Raw genomic sequence first — 19,958 nt, 5'->3', positions numbered from 1 at the left:
AGTTATCGACATCATTTTGTGCTTTGCAACTTCGTTATCAGGCCTCAAATGTCTTTCTTGAGCTCTAGCTTGGGCTTGTTGTGCTTTCTGAATCTGAAGCTTATGTTGTTTGCCAGTTTTGGAAAAATCAGTCTTTATTTCTTCTAATATTATTTTCTTCCCTCCCCCATTACACACACTCCATTCTCTTTGGTCTGATTTTTTAGAACTCTAAATAGATCTGTGTTGTTATTTTGGTCCCCATTTTTCTTAACTTCCTTTAGGTTTCTCACTGTTTTTATCCTTGTGCCTCATTCTGTTTACTATCTTTTGTGTCTGATTTATTTCACTATTTCTCTTCTCAATTTTATAAGATTTGCTATTTATTCTATCCATTGAGCTTTTAATTTCAAAAATTATATTTTTGAAGTTCTAGTTTTCAAAATCTGTCTTTAAAAATCTCTTATTGTTTGCTCATACTTGGAATCCTTATTTTCTTTTTTAAACGTTTTAGATATTTTTATTATATATGTTGTTTCAGATAACTTTAATATCAAAAGCCTTTGAGGCAGGAGCAAAACAAAATATTTTAATTCTGTTTCTGATGGGTTATAATCACAGGTGTTTAGATTTTCTATAGTAATTTTGAATTGCAAATTTATGTTTGGCAAGACCTGAGTTGAGTATTTCTTCTTCCAAAGGATATTTATATTTGCCTCTGTCCTGTGCCTGATATGAGATCTCTCTGGGATTACAAAATCAATTCCTAGGCTTTGTAGATAAAAAGATAAGTAGTTATTGCATTTACAGTAAATTTCTTAGTGAATTTATTTGTTGAGTCTTAAGTATATTCTACATTTAATTTGATCCTAACTTGGATGTATTCTGAAAGAAATGTGACACATGGCTTAATTTGGTTCTTTAATATTTTGTTTTATTGTATTTTCATTTTAAAATATTTTTAGTAATTCTTAATGTAGCTTACAAATATTTTCATCTTAGTAAACTTTGAGTCATTTTAATAGTAGGTATGATTCTACTCATAAATTTTAGCTTATTTCCAAATTATTGAAACTGTGTGTTATATCTAGGAGTGCCAGGAGTCTGTTGCACTTCAAACTATCTTTATGTCAAATGGGAAAAGCCTTCACTAAGTTTGCATTTCTACACAGAATTATTTTTTGGTGTAACATGAAAATTAAATGTTATGAATAAAATGAAACTGTTTTATGAGAGGGTCAGTTAATTTTACATTTCTGAAGTTTCACGCTAAGGCTGTGTTTCTTTAAAATGTTTTAGTTCAAAGAGTTAAATATAAGGGATATTGTGAATAAAAATACATGTTGTCTTTTTGTTTAATCACATACTTGTAGGAAGAATTATTAAAAAACACTGTCTCATGCTAAATTAAAACATGGCCTCTTGTCTTCCTTCCTCTTTAAGGGAATCATAATAAAAGCTATTGCTTTAGGATAGGATGCACATCTTAGCTGACTAAAAGGTGTATCAGGTTTTGTATGACAGATCGTCTTTCTGCAGGCAACCTATTAACTTCTTTTTCCCCTGTGTTCTTATAAAAACTTAGTGTTGGCTTTTTATGATTGATATCTGAAAAATGTCAAAACATTGATTCTCAGTTGGAAGTTCCTTGTCATAGATTAATCAAAATTGAACATCTGTGGAACAGCATTTCTTTCCCTTTTTTGTTGTTGATTTTTTTTTTTAACTCTCATGAAGGGCCCTTGGGACAGATGGCCCCTTACTGTTGGTTTGATTACCATGATCACCCACAGCTTCAGAGGAGTGCCAAGAAAAGAAATTGCTTTCTTTGTCAAGGTGTTTTCAATTCAATTCTCACCCATTAGCCCTGTTTGGTTAAGTTTGGAATTACTCTATCAGGTGATTGATGAGAGTTTTCATTTTATTATAATAGGTCTTATTTAAAAGGAGTGGAAGTAGTAAAATGATATATCTAACACGGTATGGATTATATGAGATTCTTAGAAGTTTCATTTTCATTACCTTAGTTAGAATTTGCTAATCTATGAGCAAAAAGAGCTTCCTTATTTTGAGTTGTGATGCTAATTTTAGGTTATTCTGGGGAGAAATATTTAGAACGACTAGAATTATCCATTAAGTTGTTTCTATGGTTTGCATTTCAGAAGCACCAAAATTATTTTACAGTAGTAGAAGCAGTTTGATTTTCCAGATGACTCTTTAGAATGAAGATAATCACAATGGGATCATTACATTAGATTTTATTTCTATCACTGCTTATGTACATTTTTAGGATGGTGAACAAATGGACAAATTTCCAAATTTGCTTGCTTTTAAATGTGTACATCATATAAAGCAACAAATAGAAGTGTGATCTCTATTTTTGCAACTGGTTATAAAGTAAAAGATCTTGAAATAATGTTTTCATTTCTATAAGGTTTTTGTGCATGTAAGTCAAACTTAACATGATTATATGAAGAATTATTTTAATTCCAGATTGAGAGGATATTAATTTGAATACTATTAATATTCTTTACAAGGTTTCTTCACATACAGATTTCCAAGTATTGTTCAGAGGAAGTCTGTAAGATTTAGGCCATTGTTTTACAAAAAAAAATTTAAATACTTGTTTTGCTGAAAATATCTTCTTGTAGATAATTAAGTGTGAATGTACTTTAAACTAGTGTCCAGTGAATGACCATTAAAGTCAAAGGTAACCAACCAGAGCAAACTGGGTTTACTTGTGTGGTGCTGTACGTGCAGCGGCGTGTTTCAGAGAGGATGTCCTGCTAGAAGCCGGGATACCTGGATTCCAGTCTTGGCTTCGATAGTTACTAGCTCCAGAACCGCAGGATGAAATATAACTTTCCTAAGTCCGAGTGGTAAAAAGTACCTTTAAGGTCCTTTCTCATTCAGAAAATTCTAAGATTCTATCCATATATAATGAAACTTTTTGTGAAAATACAAAATAAACAAAAGCCTTAAATTTTTTTACATTCACAGATACACCTACTGTGCATTTACCCTTCTGTTGTTCAAATTGGAACTTAATTGCTTAAATTCTACAAAGCAAAGCATTCTAAGAAACCACAGCAAAAAATATTTCCTCACGTATCTGACATGGAAAGGTACAGACAGATGTCTGTCTTGTTTAGATATGGACTGTCAATGTGTCTGTATGTGGCATACATAGAGGAAATGAATAGCCAGTATATCTTTATGTTCACATAACTAAAGTTCTCCATCAATTATATAGGTCCAGTGTCATAAAACACTCAATTTTGAAATAAAATTCTTTTCTTTGGGATATGGAAGTAGAATTATCCTATTAGTAGACTTACTAGCACAGAAAGGGTTTTAAAAACATTTTGGTAGTGTTTTTCTTTCTAAAAATATTTCCTGCTGTAATTGCTCTGGGTGATGTTTCTTCTTGGCCCTGTGAAGATCTACCTATTGTCAAATAAAAAAATATGTAATAAAGAGAATTTTTAATTATTTATTGCCATATTAGAAAGAATATTTACAATCAGGAAGTATTAAATTCCTTAACATGTGACACATAATGGTAATCGTTGTGAGAGATACATGATCTGTGCTATTAGCTCTCAAAGTCTGGTGCTTAGACGAGTAGTGTCAGTATCACCTGGGAACATGTTAGAAATGCGTTTTCTCAGACCAGCCTCAGAAGTTCTGTGAGTAGGACTCAACAGTGTGGATGTGTAGACATTTCTGTTGCACGCTAAAGTTTGAGAACTGCTGAACTAGACCTTTAAAAGGATACTAAAATTCTATATTCTCATCTACATGTTAGCTTTAAAATAATTTGTACACACATCTGATTATGTTTTATCAAGATTATTTTTAGTCTGAATTTAAGATTTTTCAGCAATGAATTTGTTTTTGTTTTCACTATTGCTTGTAGTCTTAACGTTTGTAATGTTGTGCAGTCTGTAATATTGTGTTTTTTTTATTACTGCTTTGTCAGAATGAGTGATATTTTTCCATCAATGCTGTAAATCTGTGTTTTGCTGGGGTACATGCAAGGAAAAATGGCATGGTGTTGGTTCTCTGGCTTTCTGGTTTCACCAAGGTCATTTGTGGCCCTAAATGATTGAGATACTTCCTGAAATCCTTTTTTGCAATCAGGCTGAATATAAAATTACAATGATTAGTGGGTTTGAAAACTACTTTGCAGATGTAATAAAAATTATAATTTTAACTGTAGTTATTAAACTTCGTGCTTTTCAGGCTTTTTCATATACTAGCACATGTAGAAAATGATAGTTACATAGGATACTTGGATAAGCAGATGAGACACTGTTCTTTTAAAATCAACTTAGAGAAGTGGAGAAGGAAGTTGATTCGCTATTTTTCAATACCTGCGTCTGATCACAGACGGAAAGCATTGTGTTACTCATAGGTAGAAGACCAGAAGTTAAGCTGCCTAATTTCATAATTCTACTTATGCTTCCATTTATTTATTTCATCTTATTTCTCAATCCTACAGTCTTCATATATATGTAGTATACCTTCAACTGAAAATAGCTGTTTTAAAATGTATTTGCATGTTTTGGTGGCAGAGAGCTTCCTACTAAACAAAAAAAATGAGCAACTTTTACACAAAACTCTTATTTTTGTACCACAACAGATTTACTTAGATTTATGGCTTTCTCTTCTGTTTTTCCTGTAACAATGGCACACGTCCTCCAGCTTCTGTCTAAGGCTCGTCTCACCGTCCTGACCAGGATTCCAGCCCTGGCTGTGTTCTCAGGGATCTTAGGCTCTTTCTTTCTCTGGTGCTCTGCTAGCTCATCACTTCCTGTCAGCCTTTAAACATGTGCAAGTCTGTGCCCGTCTGAAATTAAAACACAACAAATCTGTCACACTTAACCTTTCTGCCCACCTTTACTTTCTTCTGCCTTTTATAGCCTTTCTTAAATAAATTGCCTCCATACAGTCTCTCTTTCCTCACACTCTTTCCATAATCTTAAATCTGCATCCTTCTTCCTGCCTTTTAATTGAAGCCCATCTGACTGTGGCTGTATGTCTTTAAATACAGTTGCAGTTCTTCAGTTGTCACTTTTCAATGTTTGCAGCATTTTTGAGGATTTCTTTTAGATGCACTCTGTTCCCTTGACTTCGTGACAACACACACTCTAGCTGCATTCACCATACCTTTCTGGTGGTTCTTCCTCACCTGGTTTGTGCCATGTCTGCTTCAGTGGCTTTCCTTGCCAATCCGGCTTCATCTCTTGACGTTGTCTCCCTCCCAATCTACATTCTAGATATATTAGATTTTTTTTCAGTTTCTAAAATGTGTTCTGTTTTCTTGTAACCTCCAAGACTTCATGCATATTGGTTCTCCACTCAGTAGCATTTTCCCTTGCCCACTGTATGGCACAAATCATCATTTTCTTATCTAACCTGAGTGTCAATTTTCCTGTCCTTTCCTTCTGAAGTCCTGTAGTGGCTCTCTAAATTAGGTTAGATTTCCTTATTATGTGCTCCTGCAGCATCCTATGCAGCTAGTACCATAAAATTTTACTGTATTATATGTTTTGATGCTCCTCTTTTCTATGAGTGGTAAGGACTCTGCTTTGTTCACCATGGTATCCCTACAGGTGAAAGAACAAAAATCACACATTTTCTTTAATGATTTCTGCTCATTTATGTTTAGGAGACCTCATTCCTTCATTAGTCGTGTTTTTTGACGTTATTAAGCCGGTGACTCTTCAAGTTGAGTTGAAGTGTTTCTACCTGATAACCGTGCCTGAGACAAAGCTTTGAACAACTAGGTTTCCTCCATGGGTGTCGTAGGTCAGTGCCCGGCAGGGACTTTTCCCGTTTCTTTAGTACCGCATAGCTTTTTCAATGAAATAAATTGAACTTAAGTTAAATGTGCCACAAAAATGTATGAATTATTGGAAATTATTTAAAGTAAGTATTCTTTACATCTCAATTAAGAAAGCTCCAGGCTCTGACATTAGCTAGCTGTATGGCTAAGACAAACTCCTCATTGTTTTGACTTTAATTTCCTCACACTAAAGTTCTGATTCTACAATGTAGGTAAATCAAGTACAGAAAGCTATAATCATGCAAAACACTAATAGGATACATTCTACCTTTTCAAAAGTAGTCTCTGATTTGCAATTTTACAAATGTGTGATTTTAAAGATATTGTATATTTCATCATTGAATTCTACAGAATTAAATAAATATTATTCACTTATGAAAATTACAAACTTCTTCCTGCATAATTTTATAGTGAAGTAGAATCACATTAGTATTCTAAGTAATTTTAACTTTTGTTTTTAATTAAGGGCCAGAAAATGTGAAATATCTGATTGGGAAAGAAAAGAATATACTGCTGAATTTATCTTACTTTACATTTTAAAAAACCCTTAATGGATTTGGAATCTTTGTGATGGTGGCACACAAATCATACTTTAAATATTCACCTTCCAAATTTACTAATTTAATAAAAATTTGTATTTTTTTTACTACACTGTAACATTTCTTATTAAAATAAGAAATATTTATGTCAAAATGAAGTTATATATTTTTATCGTTACTTGGTTTCTAGATTGTTGGCAGCAAAGTTTTTTTTTAAATTAAGATATGGAGTCTCTTTTGAATTACTAGTAGACGTTAGCAAGAAGGAAACGCAGTGTGTATCAGTCATCACTGGCAGCGATTATTCCCACCAGCGGTTCTCATCCTTTCACTCATAAAATCAGCATAAAATTGACCTAATATTGCCAGATCAGATTGAGTATCTGGAAAGTAATCCTCAGGGAACAGAAAATTCGGTCTTTGTGCATAAAGTTGTAGAATCGGATTATTTTTTTCAGAGCTCTTTTGTTTCTTCCTTTGCAGTACTTCTGAAAAGTTGCCACAAAGATGCATCAGATGTGCTCTAAATCTAATCACATAGGCAGGAACCAAGTTAATCCATCTCAAAATATGGATGCACATGATTATAATAAAGTTTTGAGTGCTGAAGGATAAAATTCATTTAATGAGAAGAAAAGGATATTTTCCACTTCGTGATGAAACCAGTAGATGCTATTTTCATGTATTTACTTGTTTTCCCTGTGTGGAAAAGCAGAGTGTACAGAAAAAACTGGTGGAGTAAGAGATGAGGAAAAACGAGACAGGAAAACACACTTAGGTAAATGCTGCAAACAGTACAGGCAGACGGTAAGGGCTGCACAGCAACGTGTAAGAAACTTGTCACAAACATTTTCTCAAATGAGAACTACAAAGTTGAGTTGTTTAGAAGGGTTGTTTGAAATATTCACAGTGAAACCTCTTAATTCCATTGTTTATGAGAACATTATGTAACATTTCTGCATTATGATTTGTTTACGTGGCTATTAGTTATTGTAGTAATTTATCAAGGTAGTAACTTTTGTTTCCTATTTGATGGAGATTCCATCATATACTTTTGTCTTATGAGATTTAGATCTTAGCATCTACCATTTTGCTAAAATTGCCACATATGTATATTTTTTCCAACTGGGAACATAGTTATCCACAGGACATTAATGTTTGAGTATTTTATGGTGATGAATAATGCATTTCAAATTTATTTTAGAAATGGAAACATTTTGTTTTACATGAGGACATAATCATTTAATATTACCTTTATAAGTTTGTAATACATTATTTTCATATAAGATGTTTTAAATGATTTATTTATGTTAACTTATATGGGAACTTTTTACTCCTTAATAAGTAAAAAGTTTAATTCTAGAAAGCATGCTTTTTTTTAAGTTAAAATATTTGAAAAATATTCTGTTAAATAAAAACACAGGAGGAACTAGCTCATGCTAAAAATGTTGCTAGACATTTATTAAAGTTTGGAATTAAAACTTTTGAAATTATACATCCTTAAATAATATTTCTTAAAAAGCAATATGGAGTAGTAGAAATAAACTGTAGATTTCCATTGGTTGAGTACCTGGAGTGTGGATCTTTGGTCCACCAGGGCCTTTTCCTTGGAGTGGAGTTCGAACCCTGTCATATAGGTTGTACTTGTTGTTCATATTTTATCTTGGGCTTTCAAAGGTTTTTGTCAGAAGTAATAATCTATTATTAAACACTATCCTTTTAAGAGACATTTAAAGTATTCAGAAGTTTTTGACAAAATTAAAAAATAAGTGTATGACCAACATATTTATTAGTGATTATTACAACTAAAACTTCACTTTCTTATGTTAAACAGAAGAGAAGTATTGTGAGAAATAAAGAAAACAAAAAGCTGATGTGAATATTTATAAAGCAATATTGATTTATATAAATTACCAAATTACTAGCTATATTAGAAAAATTTCTCTGAACTGTCCTGCAAATACCAACTGTATTTTAAATAAGCTGCCTTATACCTGCCTGCCAACTCACCTATTACTGCAAAGTCTAGGACTCTTAAAGCCAATATGAAGCAAACATTATTACAATTTTTGTAAATTTTTATTGGGGATTTTAAATGGAAATTTAAGCTGTATATTTTAGACTAGTCCCTGAGGGCTATAATGTATGTGATTACATGTTTACCACATTTAAAATTTTCTTTTCAAATTAAAACCAATATTTTTGTAAGCATAGTTAAAATTGAAAATTCAAAGTTCAGAATCTTTATGACATGTAAATAAAAAAGTGAGTTGCTAAAAGAAATACAGTAATGGTTTTTGATGGCCTAAGTTACTAATTTCATTTGTTGTATTCCAAAGGTCATTAAAACCCTTAAAAGTTCAACATATTTAACTCAATCAAGGAAAAGAAGTGAACCTCATCAACTGTAAATGTCTCAAGAGAAATTTAAAAATTATAATTAAAGTAGCTTTGACAATTTTAAGAGTATTTAACCAGGACTGTTGCTTTAAATGTGTTCTTTTGCCTCTGTTTAAGGATGTGTGTCAATTATTTACAGATCCTGTGGTTTTGTGGAAATTCCCAGAGGACTTTGGAGACCAGGTTGGAACCACATAATTTTTTGTAAAAAATTTAAAATTGAAATATTACAATTACTCCTACTCTTGCTGCTGCTGCAGCTGCTACTACACTACACATAAGTAGCTATAATTATTTTCTCTTGATCAACTGTGAGGAAAAATCTTTGTCAGGTAATTCTAACATTTCTGTCAACTTGATGTTGGAATCTCTTGATTATCTTTTTTCTTTCATTTTGAGATCTTCCTAGTTCTTGGTATAATAAGGGATTTTCAACTGAAACGTGGACATTTTTGTATTACATTACAAGACTTGGATCTTTTTTAGCTCTTTTAATTGGCTTCCTTTCTTGGGTACTACCTCATCACCAGCAGGTGGGGGTAGAAGTCCAGATTCCTCACTCGGCCTCCACTGACAGGTGAGAGGGATTCTTGTTACTGCTGGGTGGGGATGAACATGTTCTAGTGCCCTTCCCCGTGGTCTCCCCTGACACAGTAGCAGGGGCAGAAGAGCTCACTACCCAGTCAGCAGAAAGCCCCAGCACCCTACTTGGTCTTCTCTGACACCCCCTCTGTGGGGGTGTTGGTGTGCCTTGTTAGCCTTGCCAGGGTGGAAGTTTAGGCTCCCCATTTGGCCTTTACTGGTGTGGGCCATAGTTTTTGCTGTGATGCTTGGGTAGAGGAGAGTGGTTATTGTGTAAGAGTTTTCTCTCTTGTTCAGCTGCCCCTTTCCTGGTCCTGTAGCTTCTAGAGGGAGCAGGCTTTTGTTGGGACTTTTTTCATCTGTACCCATTGGCATTTCTCAGTTACCAGCTTGTTCTCCTTCAAGTCTGAGATATATGAGGCAAAAGGAAAACCCAGGGAACTCACCACCATAGCATCCCTCAGGCTGTGAAGTCCCTGGCCCGTCTGCCTTTTTCTCTCTCCCATGCAGCGTCATCTTTTTATGTATATGTGCAATCCGCCACATCTCTTACGCTCTCTTTCACATGTTCTGTCTTCAACTCTCTATAATATATAAACACACACACATATATAGTATCTAGGGTTTTTAGTTGTACTTAATGAGTGAAACAGGGAAAACTACTTATCCATCGTCCTGGAAGCAGAAGTCCACCTTGGCTTTAAGGGTAGTTTTTGTACATCAAATGGTACATTAGGTTGTTTTCATGCCCCCCATCCCCCAGCCTGTGCATATAGGACCCCATTGCTTCTGACCTTTGGAGTCTAGACACCGAGTTTCTTTGTGGGGAATTTTTCCTTTTTTTTTTTTAATTGCTTTTACAGCCTTTGTCTTTGGTCTGCAGTTTCACAATTACGTATTTATGTATGGATTCTTATTTATTCACATGATTCAATGTTATTTTTTATTCTAACAATCCTTTAATTTTCATTCTATAAAATTTTCACCCATTAATTCTTTTAATGTTGTCTCTCTACCCCCATTCTCCTATTTCTTTTTTTAATTCCAAAATGCCTTTTAGACCCTTTCCTTCAATCCTCCCCATCTCTTAAGTTCTCTATCATATGTTCTATCTTGAACTCTCTATACTGGTGCCTGGTAATTTCCTCCAGTTTCTATTCTAATTCACTACTTCTCTCTTCAGTCTTGCCCACTTTGCTTTCTAACATATCCATTGAGTAATTTTAATTACTGTAATTTTTATTTGTAGATATTCTAGATTCTATTAATAGAAATCTATTAATTCTTTCAAGACATCCTATTCTTTTTTTTTTAGGATTCACTTCCTTTTTTATGGTATTGATCATATTGAAGATACTTTATCAGGTTGTTCTTTTTTGTGTGTTTTGCTTTGTTTTGAGACAAGGTCTTTGTCTCCCAAGCTGAAGTGTGGTGCCACTATCGTAGCTCACTGCATCCCCAAACTTCTGGTCTCGAGCAGTCCTCCTGCCTCAGGCTCCCCAGTAGCTGGGTCTACAGGTGCGAGTCTACAAGTGTGCACCACTGTGCCTAGCTAATTTTTTTTATTTTTTGTAGAACAAGGTCTTGCTGTGTTGCCCAGGCTGGTCTCAAACTCCCGGCCTCAAGCGACCCTCCTGCCTCAGCCTCTGAAATTGCTGGCATTACAGGTGTGAACCAGCACACCCAGCCTATCGAGTTGTTCTTTTATTGAAATCTTGAAGGACTAAAGTATAGTCTGGCTGATTCACTCCTGGTGGCTTGTTTCCTTGAGTGTTTTGTGGTCTTACGTTTATTTTTGAAGCAGCGGTGCGTGTGGGGATTGTGTGTGTTGGGTGAGGATATGTCCTTCCAGAGTGATCTGCGTTTGCTTCTTCTGGGCATCTCAGTGATACTCCTTTCTAGAGCCACCTTTATTTTTGCTAATTTCCTAACTTGGGGGTTCATTGTCCACATGGTTATTTAAATTTGAATCCCAAGCCTACTTGTGGTACCAGCCCATAATTAATTTTCAAAGGGGAATGTTTATCCCATTCTGCTGAGAGAGCAGGCAGAGTCAGGGAAGATTCCTTGCCTGCCTGAGCTAGTGAGTGTGCTTTTGTTTTTCATCTCACCCTTTCACTTCTGGCCTAACCCTGAAGAAAACTCAGATTCAGTTCCGTACTCTCTCTGTCACGTGGACACCAGCTCTTGTCCCATCCCAAACAGACACTAAAGCCAATCTCAGTCTAGCAGCCCCCCACCCAAGGCCCTCATTGCTTTTTTCAGTTTCTTCTCTGTTCTAAGCGTCTGAAGATTTCCTAAAAGCTCAGCTATGCATTTTTAAAGTATGATATACTTTATCTAGCATTTTTATGTATTAATATTTGATCCCAAAAGGTTTTCAAACCAAAAGATTTTATATTTACTCTAAATAATTATCTTTTTGTTTGCTTATTAGTTTTTATTTTTAATTATTATGGATATATAATAAGCAGTTGCACATATTTATGGGATACATGTGATATTTTGATACAAACATATAATGTGTAACATTTGAGCTACAACTGCAGTCTCCATCCCCTGGGCCATGGACTGGTACTGGAATGTGGCCTGTCACTAACCAGGCTACACAGCAGGAGGTGATTGGCTGGAGGAAGAGCCAGCAAAGCTCCATCTGTATTTGCAGCAGCCAACCATCACTGCCCAGTGCCCGCATCACCGCCTGAGCTCCATGACATATTTGTAAATATGGTAATTATATATCTTTTGTCCAGCAAGGTACAGTTCAATAGATATATTACCCTTTGGCCAGTTGAGACTATGATGCAAGCTGGATAGTAATAATAATAGAGTATATTTAAGCAAAATTACCATAGCAGAAAATGATGATTTTTTTTTTTATGAGACAGAGTCTTGCTCTGTCACCCAGGCTAGAGTGCTGTAGCATCAGCCTAGCTCACAGCAACCTCAAACTCCTGGGCTTAAGAAATCTCCTGCCTCAGCCTCCCAGGAAGCTGGGACTACAGGCTTACACCAGGACACTTGGCTTATTTTTTCTATTTTTAGTAGAGATGGGGTCTCACTCTTGCTCAGGCTGGTCTCCAACTCTTGAGCTCAAGTGATCCTCCCACCTCAGCCTCCCAGAGTGCTAGGATTACAGGCATGAGCCACCACACCTGGCCTGGAACAAATATTTCTTAAAGTCCATGCTTAGCTATATGAATAGTTTAAGTTCCAGGATTACACGGATTTGTGAAATTCATTTTTCTGTGTACCTATGTACAGAAACATTTGAATCTTTAAACTGTGTTATACATTGTTCTTTTTCTCTCTTAAGACATGCTATTGCCTACATGTTGCCAGCTTCTTGACCTGGTTTTCTTCTTCTCTTTACAACTTATACAATGTATTGGGCTTTATTTCTTAAATAGAAGAGGGTCTTGAACAAAACTCAGAAATTCCAATATTTGGGCTGGGCACAGTGCCTCACGCCTGTAATCCTAACACTCTGGGAGGCTGAGGCGGGAGGATCGCTTGAGGTCAGGAGTTCGAGACCAGCCTGAGCAAGAGCTAGAACCCCATCTATACTAAAAATAGAAAGAAATTATCTGGACAGCTAAAAATATATATATAGAAAAAAATTAGCCAGGCATGGTGGCACATGCCTGTAGTCCCAGCTACTCAGGAGGCTGAGGCAGGAGGGTCACTTAAGCCCAGGAGTTTGAGGTTGCTGTGACCTAGGCTGACACCACGGCACTCACTCTAGCTGGGCAACAGAGCGAGACTCTGTCTCAAAAAAAAAAAAAAAAAGAAATTCCAATATTCTTGTTAGTCTGACGAGCTTGACCATTTTCCCTTCAATTTCTTGGGTTGTAAAAGTACTCAATGTAAATGATTAAGCCTGGCATGCATTATTTATTTGTTTGTTTATTTTTATTATGGCAAAATATAGGTAACATAAAATATACATTTTATGTGTACAGTTCATTGGCATTAAGTACAGTCACATTGTTGTACAGATGTCACCACCATCCACCTCTAGAGCTTTTTCATCTTCCAAACTGCTGCTCATCCCCATTAGGCAGCAGTTTTCCACTCTCCCTCCTCCTGCTCCTGGCAACCACAGTTCTTCTTTGTGTCTCTGTGAGTTTGACTCTCATTTAAGTATTTGTCCTTTTGTGACTGGCTTATTTCACTTAGCACAGTGTCTTCAGGGTTCATCCATGTTGTAGCATGTGTCAGAATTTCTTTCCTTTTTAGGGCTGAATAATACTCTGTTGTGTGGATATACCACATTTTGTTTATCCATTCATCCTGCTGACATAATCCTAACAGCACTATTCTTTGAGTTCAATTGCCTGTAACCATCTGAATATCATGAGAAGTTGAATAGGGTTCACCTCTGAGTGATGATGAATATAGTTCTTAAGAAACAGGCAGGGCTCAGTGGCTTATGCCTGAAATCTCAGCACTTTGGGAGGCCAAGGCAGGAGGATTGCTTGAGGTCAGGAGTTCAAGAACAGCCTGAACATCATAGCAAGAGCCCACCCCCATCCCCTACAAAAAATAAAAAAAATATTAGCCAGGTGTGATGGCATGCACCTGTAATCCCAGCTTCTTAGGAGGCTGAGGCAGAAGGATCACTTGAACCCAGGAATTTGAGGTTGCAGTGAACCCACTGCATTCTAGCCTGGGCAGCAGAGCCAGACACTGTCCCAGAGTGACAGGGCTGGGCCAAATGTCAGGAAAGAAACAGACTATTGGAGCTTAATGTGGGGAGGGAAGGTAGCCAAGGTTAGGGAGTGTTTGATCTGGAAAAGGAGGAGCGAACAAGGGAGCCAGGACTACGGAGCAGGATGTTCCAGGCCACACAACGAGCTGGGCAGCAGTGGGGCTTGGTGGTGGTGAGTCAGGATCGTGGGTGAGGGCTGGGCTCGGCAGTGGAGTGAAAGGGAGAGGGAGTTGGTGTTCTCCTAAACACTTCGGTTACTGTGCTAAGCAGAACGCAAGTTCTTTGCTAACCAGAAAAAGTGAAGTGACTCACCAAGGAAGGTTAAGTCTCCGGTGGCCTGGCACAGTGGGCGGGGGGACAGCCTGAGCACAGGGCTGGCTTTGAGGACTTGGGCTGCCCTGGAGAAGGACTAAGGCCCGCGAGGCAGCGGGGTAGCTGCCAGGCGACCGCAGCGTGGGGGCAGAGGCCTGGCGGTGGTTGGGTGCGGAGGGTGCAGGTGACAGGGGAAGGCGTGCCTGAGCAGGATGTGTGGGGTGTGAGGGATGGGACTTGGCCGGAGATCGAACGTGGAGGTGGACAAAAAGGAGTCGAGGATAAACGTGGGGGTGATTTGCTGTGGAGCCTGGGCAGGGAGTGATGCCCCTTCCTAGGCCAGCATGGGCCTGGAGGGAGGGACCAAAAGGAATTCTGTCTTGTAAATGTGAAGTCTGCCGTGTTTATCAGGCAGTCTCATGGCCGTGTGGGGGCATCAGTGGGGTCTTAGTGAAGCAGTCTGAGCTGGAGACAAAATTGGAGTCGAATGTCACCAGGAAAGAGAGGCCAGGACCCACGCAGTGGAGCTGCAGTCCCCACAGGGCAGATTGAGAGGGTCCGGCGCTGGGGTGGCGGTGGCCGGCAGGTGCGAGACCCGGAGATGGCGAGCCGCAAAGGCGGGGTGGACGAGGACAGGAGTGGCCACTAGTTTTGGGCACACGGAGCTGGGGGACCTCGGCAGGCTGCTGCGGAGAGTGTCAGAGACGGACCCAGGGCGGGCGCAGCAGAGAAGGCGGCGGAGGCAGGGCTGAGGACTGCGGGCGGCCGGAGGGAGAGTCGCCGACAGGACCGCCAGCATGTTTTTGGTTGGTGTTTTAGGATGGTAGGTGCCAGGGCCACCTCTATTTTGCTGATAGGAAAAAGATACAGCAAAGGGGGAGAGATGGGTAATGCGGGGAGAAAGCGTGTTACTGAGAGAGAACAGTTCCACGAGTGTGCGCAGGGCACGGGGCCGGGGATCGGTCTCCTGTCTGGTGATGGGCAGTGGTGACCGTGGATCCTGGCCGGGAGATGAGGCGGTTCCCATCTGAGGACATCCCTGTTCCCTAGAAGAGGCGGAGGGGACTCTGGGGAGCCCGCCTGGGCTTGGCGGTGGCTCTTCTGCCTGCAGATGCCTCGCCCTCCTCAGGAGTCTCAGGGCGAGGTCCACTCGTGGCTGCTTTGGCCCTGAGAGAGCGTCCTCCTGTCCCAGGCCGGCCTCCCCACCTCCTGTCGTTCCTGTGACCTGGTTTCAGACAGCACAGCTCCCCACACGTGTGTTCAGTGTCTTTCAAACGTTTCTATATTAGAACAACGTCTGCCCTGTGTTGTGGTTCACAAAGCAAACGTGGGTGTTTTTGTGGGAAGATGGTATTTAGTAGTGAGGGTCTCAGCTGGTTGGAAGTAAAGCCAGTGTCACTCTTCCAGGTCCGTGACAAGAAATTACTACAGAGGCGCAGCCGGGGTGCTCCTTGTCTGCGACATCACCAGGTGATGCCAGCTCCCAGGGTAGAGGAGGCCGCCCAGCACCGCGTCTGCAGCCCGGCCCTGGCAAGGCGCCCTGTGTGCCGTGTGTGCCGTGTGCTGTGGGTGCCCGGGCAGGCAGTGAGGCTGTCACCCAGGTGTCGGGCAGGCGGTGCAGCCGTCACCCAGGTGCCCGGGGCAGGCGGTGCAGCTGTCACCCAGGTGCCCGGGGCAGGCGGTGCGGCCGTCACCCAGGAAGCCCCTTACTTCCATCTGGATCTGAGAGGTCTTGGAACGAGCCCCCACCACTACTTTACCACGTAGAGAAACATGTTTACAAGGTTTTAGGTAGATAAAGCAATTTTTCATGTTTCATTACATTTCTTAACATGATGCCTGGACACTTTCCTCAAGGTTCACGAAGCTTTCTGTGTGGTGAGTTCTTAGAAGTGAGTTACTCTGGGTGGAGATTGCCTGGGTTCCAGTCCTGGTCCCGTTACCAGCTGGTAACAGGTGCTTCAGCCGCCTGGACCTTGGTTCCCTGGTCCGTAGATGAAGGTGATAATAATCATGTCATCCTCGTGAGGTTATTGGAGGTTTAAATTAAGTTAACGTGAAACATTTATATTGTAGCTATTAGCTACCTATGGCAATTTAAATGAAATTAAATAAAGTAAAAAATTTAGTTCCTCAGTTGCACTGGCCACGTTTCAAGTGCTCAGGGTCCACGTGTGGCTGGTGCCTTCTGTGTTGGACAGTGCAGGTTAGAGAACATTCCTGCCCTGAAGAAATCCCGTCAGATAACCCTGACCTCAGTGTTTGCCAGCACAGACCTAGAAAGGTGTCGTCTAAACGGTATCATCAGGGGTTCCTTCCAGGAGGGAACCAGTTCAGTGAGGAGACATCACCCGGCTGCTTCCCTGCTCCAGGCTGTGTCCTCAGAGCTGGGTGCTCTGCGAGAAGGCAGGCAGCTCCCGGCCCAGCCCGCGCTGCGCTTGCCCGGTGAGAGGCTCAGATGTGAAGTCATCAATCAGGGTATCAAAGTGTCATGGTCAGAAATTTGTCCTTAGACACATGAGAGCTGGAAACAGCAGGTTTGAGAGTGGGTCCTGGAGTCAGCAAGGTCCTGGCTTTACCACTGGCTGCTGTGTGACTTTAGGCAACTTAATTAATCTCTCTGGGCCTCAGGTTTCTCATGGAAAAGGGGGGGAAATAGCAGTCCATCAGAGTCCTTATAAAGCGTCAGTGTGATAAATTCCTACAAAACAACCCTGCCAGCACGTTGCAGGGTTGACTCGGTGGCAGCCATCAGCTGTCATCTTGCTCACCAGTCAATGTCTGGACTGTGCCTGGCACATACTAAGAGCTCAACAGATATTCATAAAAAAAAGGAAGGAAATTCTGTTTCCTTTTGCTTGAGCAAACAAAAAACAACAAACTCTCTGGCTTATTGTCTCATTTTTCTGGAAACAAAATGAAAGAGACCCTGGGAGTGTGTCATGTACTTGGTGCATTCAGGTTATGTGAGTTACCTTAAAGGTGTTGTTGCCATTACCTGAAAACGTTGAAAAGCAGTGTGAGTAGTGAGAATGACTAGAAAGAGTTGCTAGCTTTATAAAATGCATGTATTATTTTCACAATCTTATATTACGCAGCTGAGAAACCTACAATGCGCTTACTAATTGGTTAACAGATGCCAGAACGCTAGCGAGTCAGAACATTGTGATCATCCTCTGTGGAAACAAGAAGGACCTGGATGCAGATCGCGAAGTTACGTTCATAGAAGCCTCCAGATTTGCTCAAGAAAATGGCAAGTGACCTTTTATCTCTTACTGTTTTTCAAATGGCAAATTTGGGGGGTAACAACATTTCTTTGAGTTTAAAACATCTATTGGAGTTTCAAGGTTATATTTAGGAAATGTAGAATTTGAGATTGTTTTTACTATAAATTTAGACTTATTTAGTGTATTTTCAGTATATTGCATTCTGCCTACAAAAGTTACTATGATGATAAAAGCAAATCTATTAACATTCATATGACTTTTTAGTATTAGATCTTTGAATATTAGAGATCTTGGGTTAAAGTGAAATTTATTTATTTATATATATGCGGGGGGGGCAATGGACACACACACACACACACACACACACACACACACACACACACACACACACACACACACACACACACACACACACGTGTCTCTCTCTGTTGCCCGGGCTGGAGTGCAGTGGCGTAATCATAGCTCACTACAACCTCAAACTCCTGGGCTCAAGCAATCTTTCTGCCTCAGCCTCCTGAGTAGCTGGGACTACAGGCATGCGCCACCACACCTGGCTAGTTTTTTGTTTCTATTTTTAGTTGTTCAGCTTAATTTCTTTCTATTTTTAGTAGAGACGGGGTCTCACTCTTGCTCAGGCTGGTTTTGAACTCCTGAGCTCAAGCAATCCTCCCACCTCGGCCTCCCAGAGTGCTAGGATTACAGGTGTGAGCCACTGTGCCTGGCCAAAATTCAGACATTTTAAATAACTTTAAGTTTTAGAACCAATCAAGAACTACAATATCCTAATATCGGTGTTTGATGGGATTCTAGGACTACTGTATTACATTCTTGGAAACTGACTAGTTTCTTGCTAAGAAAATAAACATGAGAGAAACACATAAGCCAGAATCATGACAGTTTTCAAAGATCTGTTTAGAAATACAGAAGCTAAGAATGTTAAAAGCACAAAAGGAATTTTCATGTGACTGAAATGTCCACATCTTTACAAGTGAGGACACAAGAGGCTGGAGAGGTCGTGGTTTGCCTGGACAGCAGCGAAACAGGCCTGTCTGAGGACTGGCAGTCCCTCTGCTAGGTAAAAGGAGCGCTCATTCCTATAGGCCTTTCCACGGGCAGAGTGACAAATTGTGATACAGTCCCCTAGAAAGTACAAAGACGTGTAGATTGTACTTGTGGTAACATACAGATTGTTTGAAGAAGGAAATTGCTGCTTTTGGCAGAGCCGTGTGGCCGGTGCCTTCTCCCGCTGGGCAGTCGTGCCGGCTGCAGAAGCCTCATTGCTCCTTCCGTCTCTCCAGTGGATTAAGTGCTAACACAAGATGGCAGCTGCTTTTCAGAAAAAGTTAGAATGCTTCTAACATTTTAAAAAACATAACTGACACATATTGATTTTGTATTTACAGAATTACATAGTTTTATGTCATATTTTGTCTGCTGTTCTAAGAATGCTAAATGGGCTCCTAGTAAGTGAAAATTATGATTCATCTTCTAAATGTGGTGTTGTATTTTGTTTGATATCAATTTCAGAGCTGATGTTTTTGGAGACAAGTACGCTGATGAGAGAATGTGGAAGAGGCTTTTGTACAGTGTGCAAGAAAAATACTTAACAAAATTGAATAAGGTAAAAGCCTTTCCATTAATAAACTTTTCATCTGCGTGTTTTTACTCTCTAGCTCAGTAATATCACCTTTTAATATTTTCAGGAGCAATTTGGTCAAAGAATATTCTCTCTGCACCTGCCAACCTAAAACCGCCACTTACGGGTTTGCAGGTCACATCCCGTGGCTGCGGTGAAAGCTGCCCTCTGGCCAGGATGGTTTCCACAGCGATGAAAGGGACGGGAGACCAGCTCGACTGGGGGGGGCAGTCAAGGTTTCAGCCAGTGTTTGCCCTTAGAGCCACAGTCTCCCTGGGCTCCTTCGCTTAAAGGAGGAGGAACAGGCCTTTGTCCACTCTCTGTCAGCAACATGCCGGTTCTGTTGGGCCTGGGCCACATGTAACGGCATGATGAGAGCATCCTGGAATGTTGGCAGTTGCAGATGGGGCATCATGGAGCTGTGCAGTCAGGAGTCATTTTATTTCTGAAGCTAACTGAGCATGCCTCGATTGTAACATGCCTCGTTGTTATATTTGTTGCTTTGGTAAAAATAACTTGAAATAACTCTAATGTGGGCAACTGATGAAATACTATGTAGTTGTCCCTTACTAGAGTTTTTATTTAAATATTACCGAACATATTTGGGTATTCACTTTTTAATCATTCAAATATCTGAGTGCCTATTCTTTGCCAAGTGCTAGGATACAAAAATTAATCACAATTCTTGCCCTCAAGAAACCATCTTTCAAGGGAGACAATC

General features: G+C 39.6%; 1 long non-coding RNA gene across 6 annotated transcripts in view; it reads left to right on the top strand.

Annotated features, from left to right (window-relative positions):
• Positions 1–17,625, top strand: part of LOC123640229 — a 32,934-nt gene extending 15,309 nt beyond the window's left edge. For all 6 annotated transcript variants that reach the window (XR_006735932.1, XR_006735933.1, XR_006735929.1 and 3 more), the window contains 2 exons: positions 8,909–8,952; positions 17,511–17,625. This is a non-coding gene — a long non-coding RNA (uncharacterized LOC123640229). The remainder of the gene's footprint in view (positions 1–8,908; positions 8,953–17,510) is intronic.
• The last annotated feature ends 2,333 nt before the right edge of the window (positions 17,626–19,958 follow it).

The sequence above is a fragment of the Lemur catta genome, chromosome 6 (assembly GCF_020740605.2).
Source record: "Lemur catta isolate mLemCat1 chromosome 6, mLemCat1.pri, whole genome shotgun sequence".
Lineage (NCBI taxonomy): Eukaryota > Metazoa > Chordata > Mammalia > Primates > Lemuridae > Lemur > Lemur catta.
This window is presented reverse-complemented; position numbering and strand designations above follow the sequence as displayed.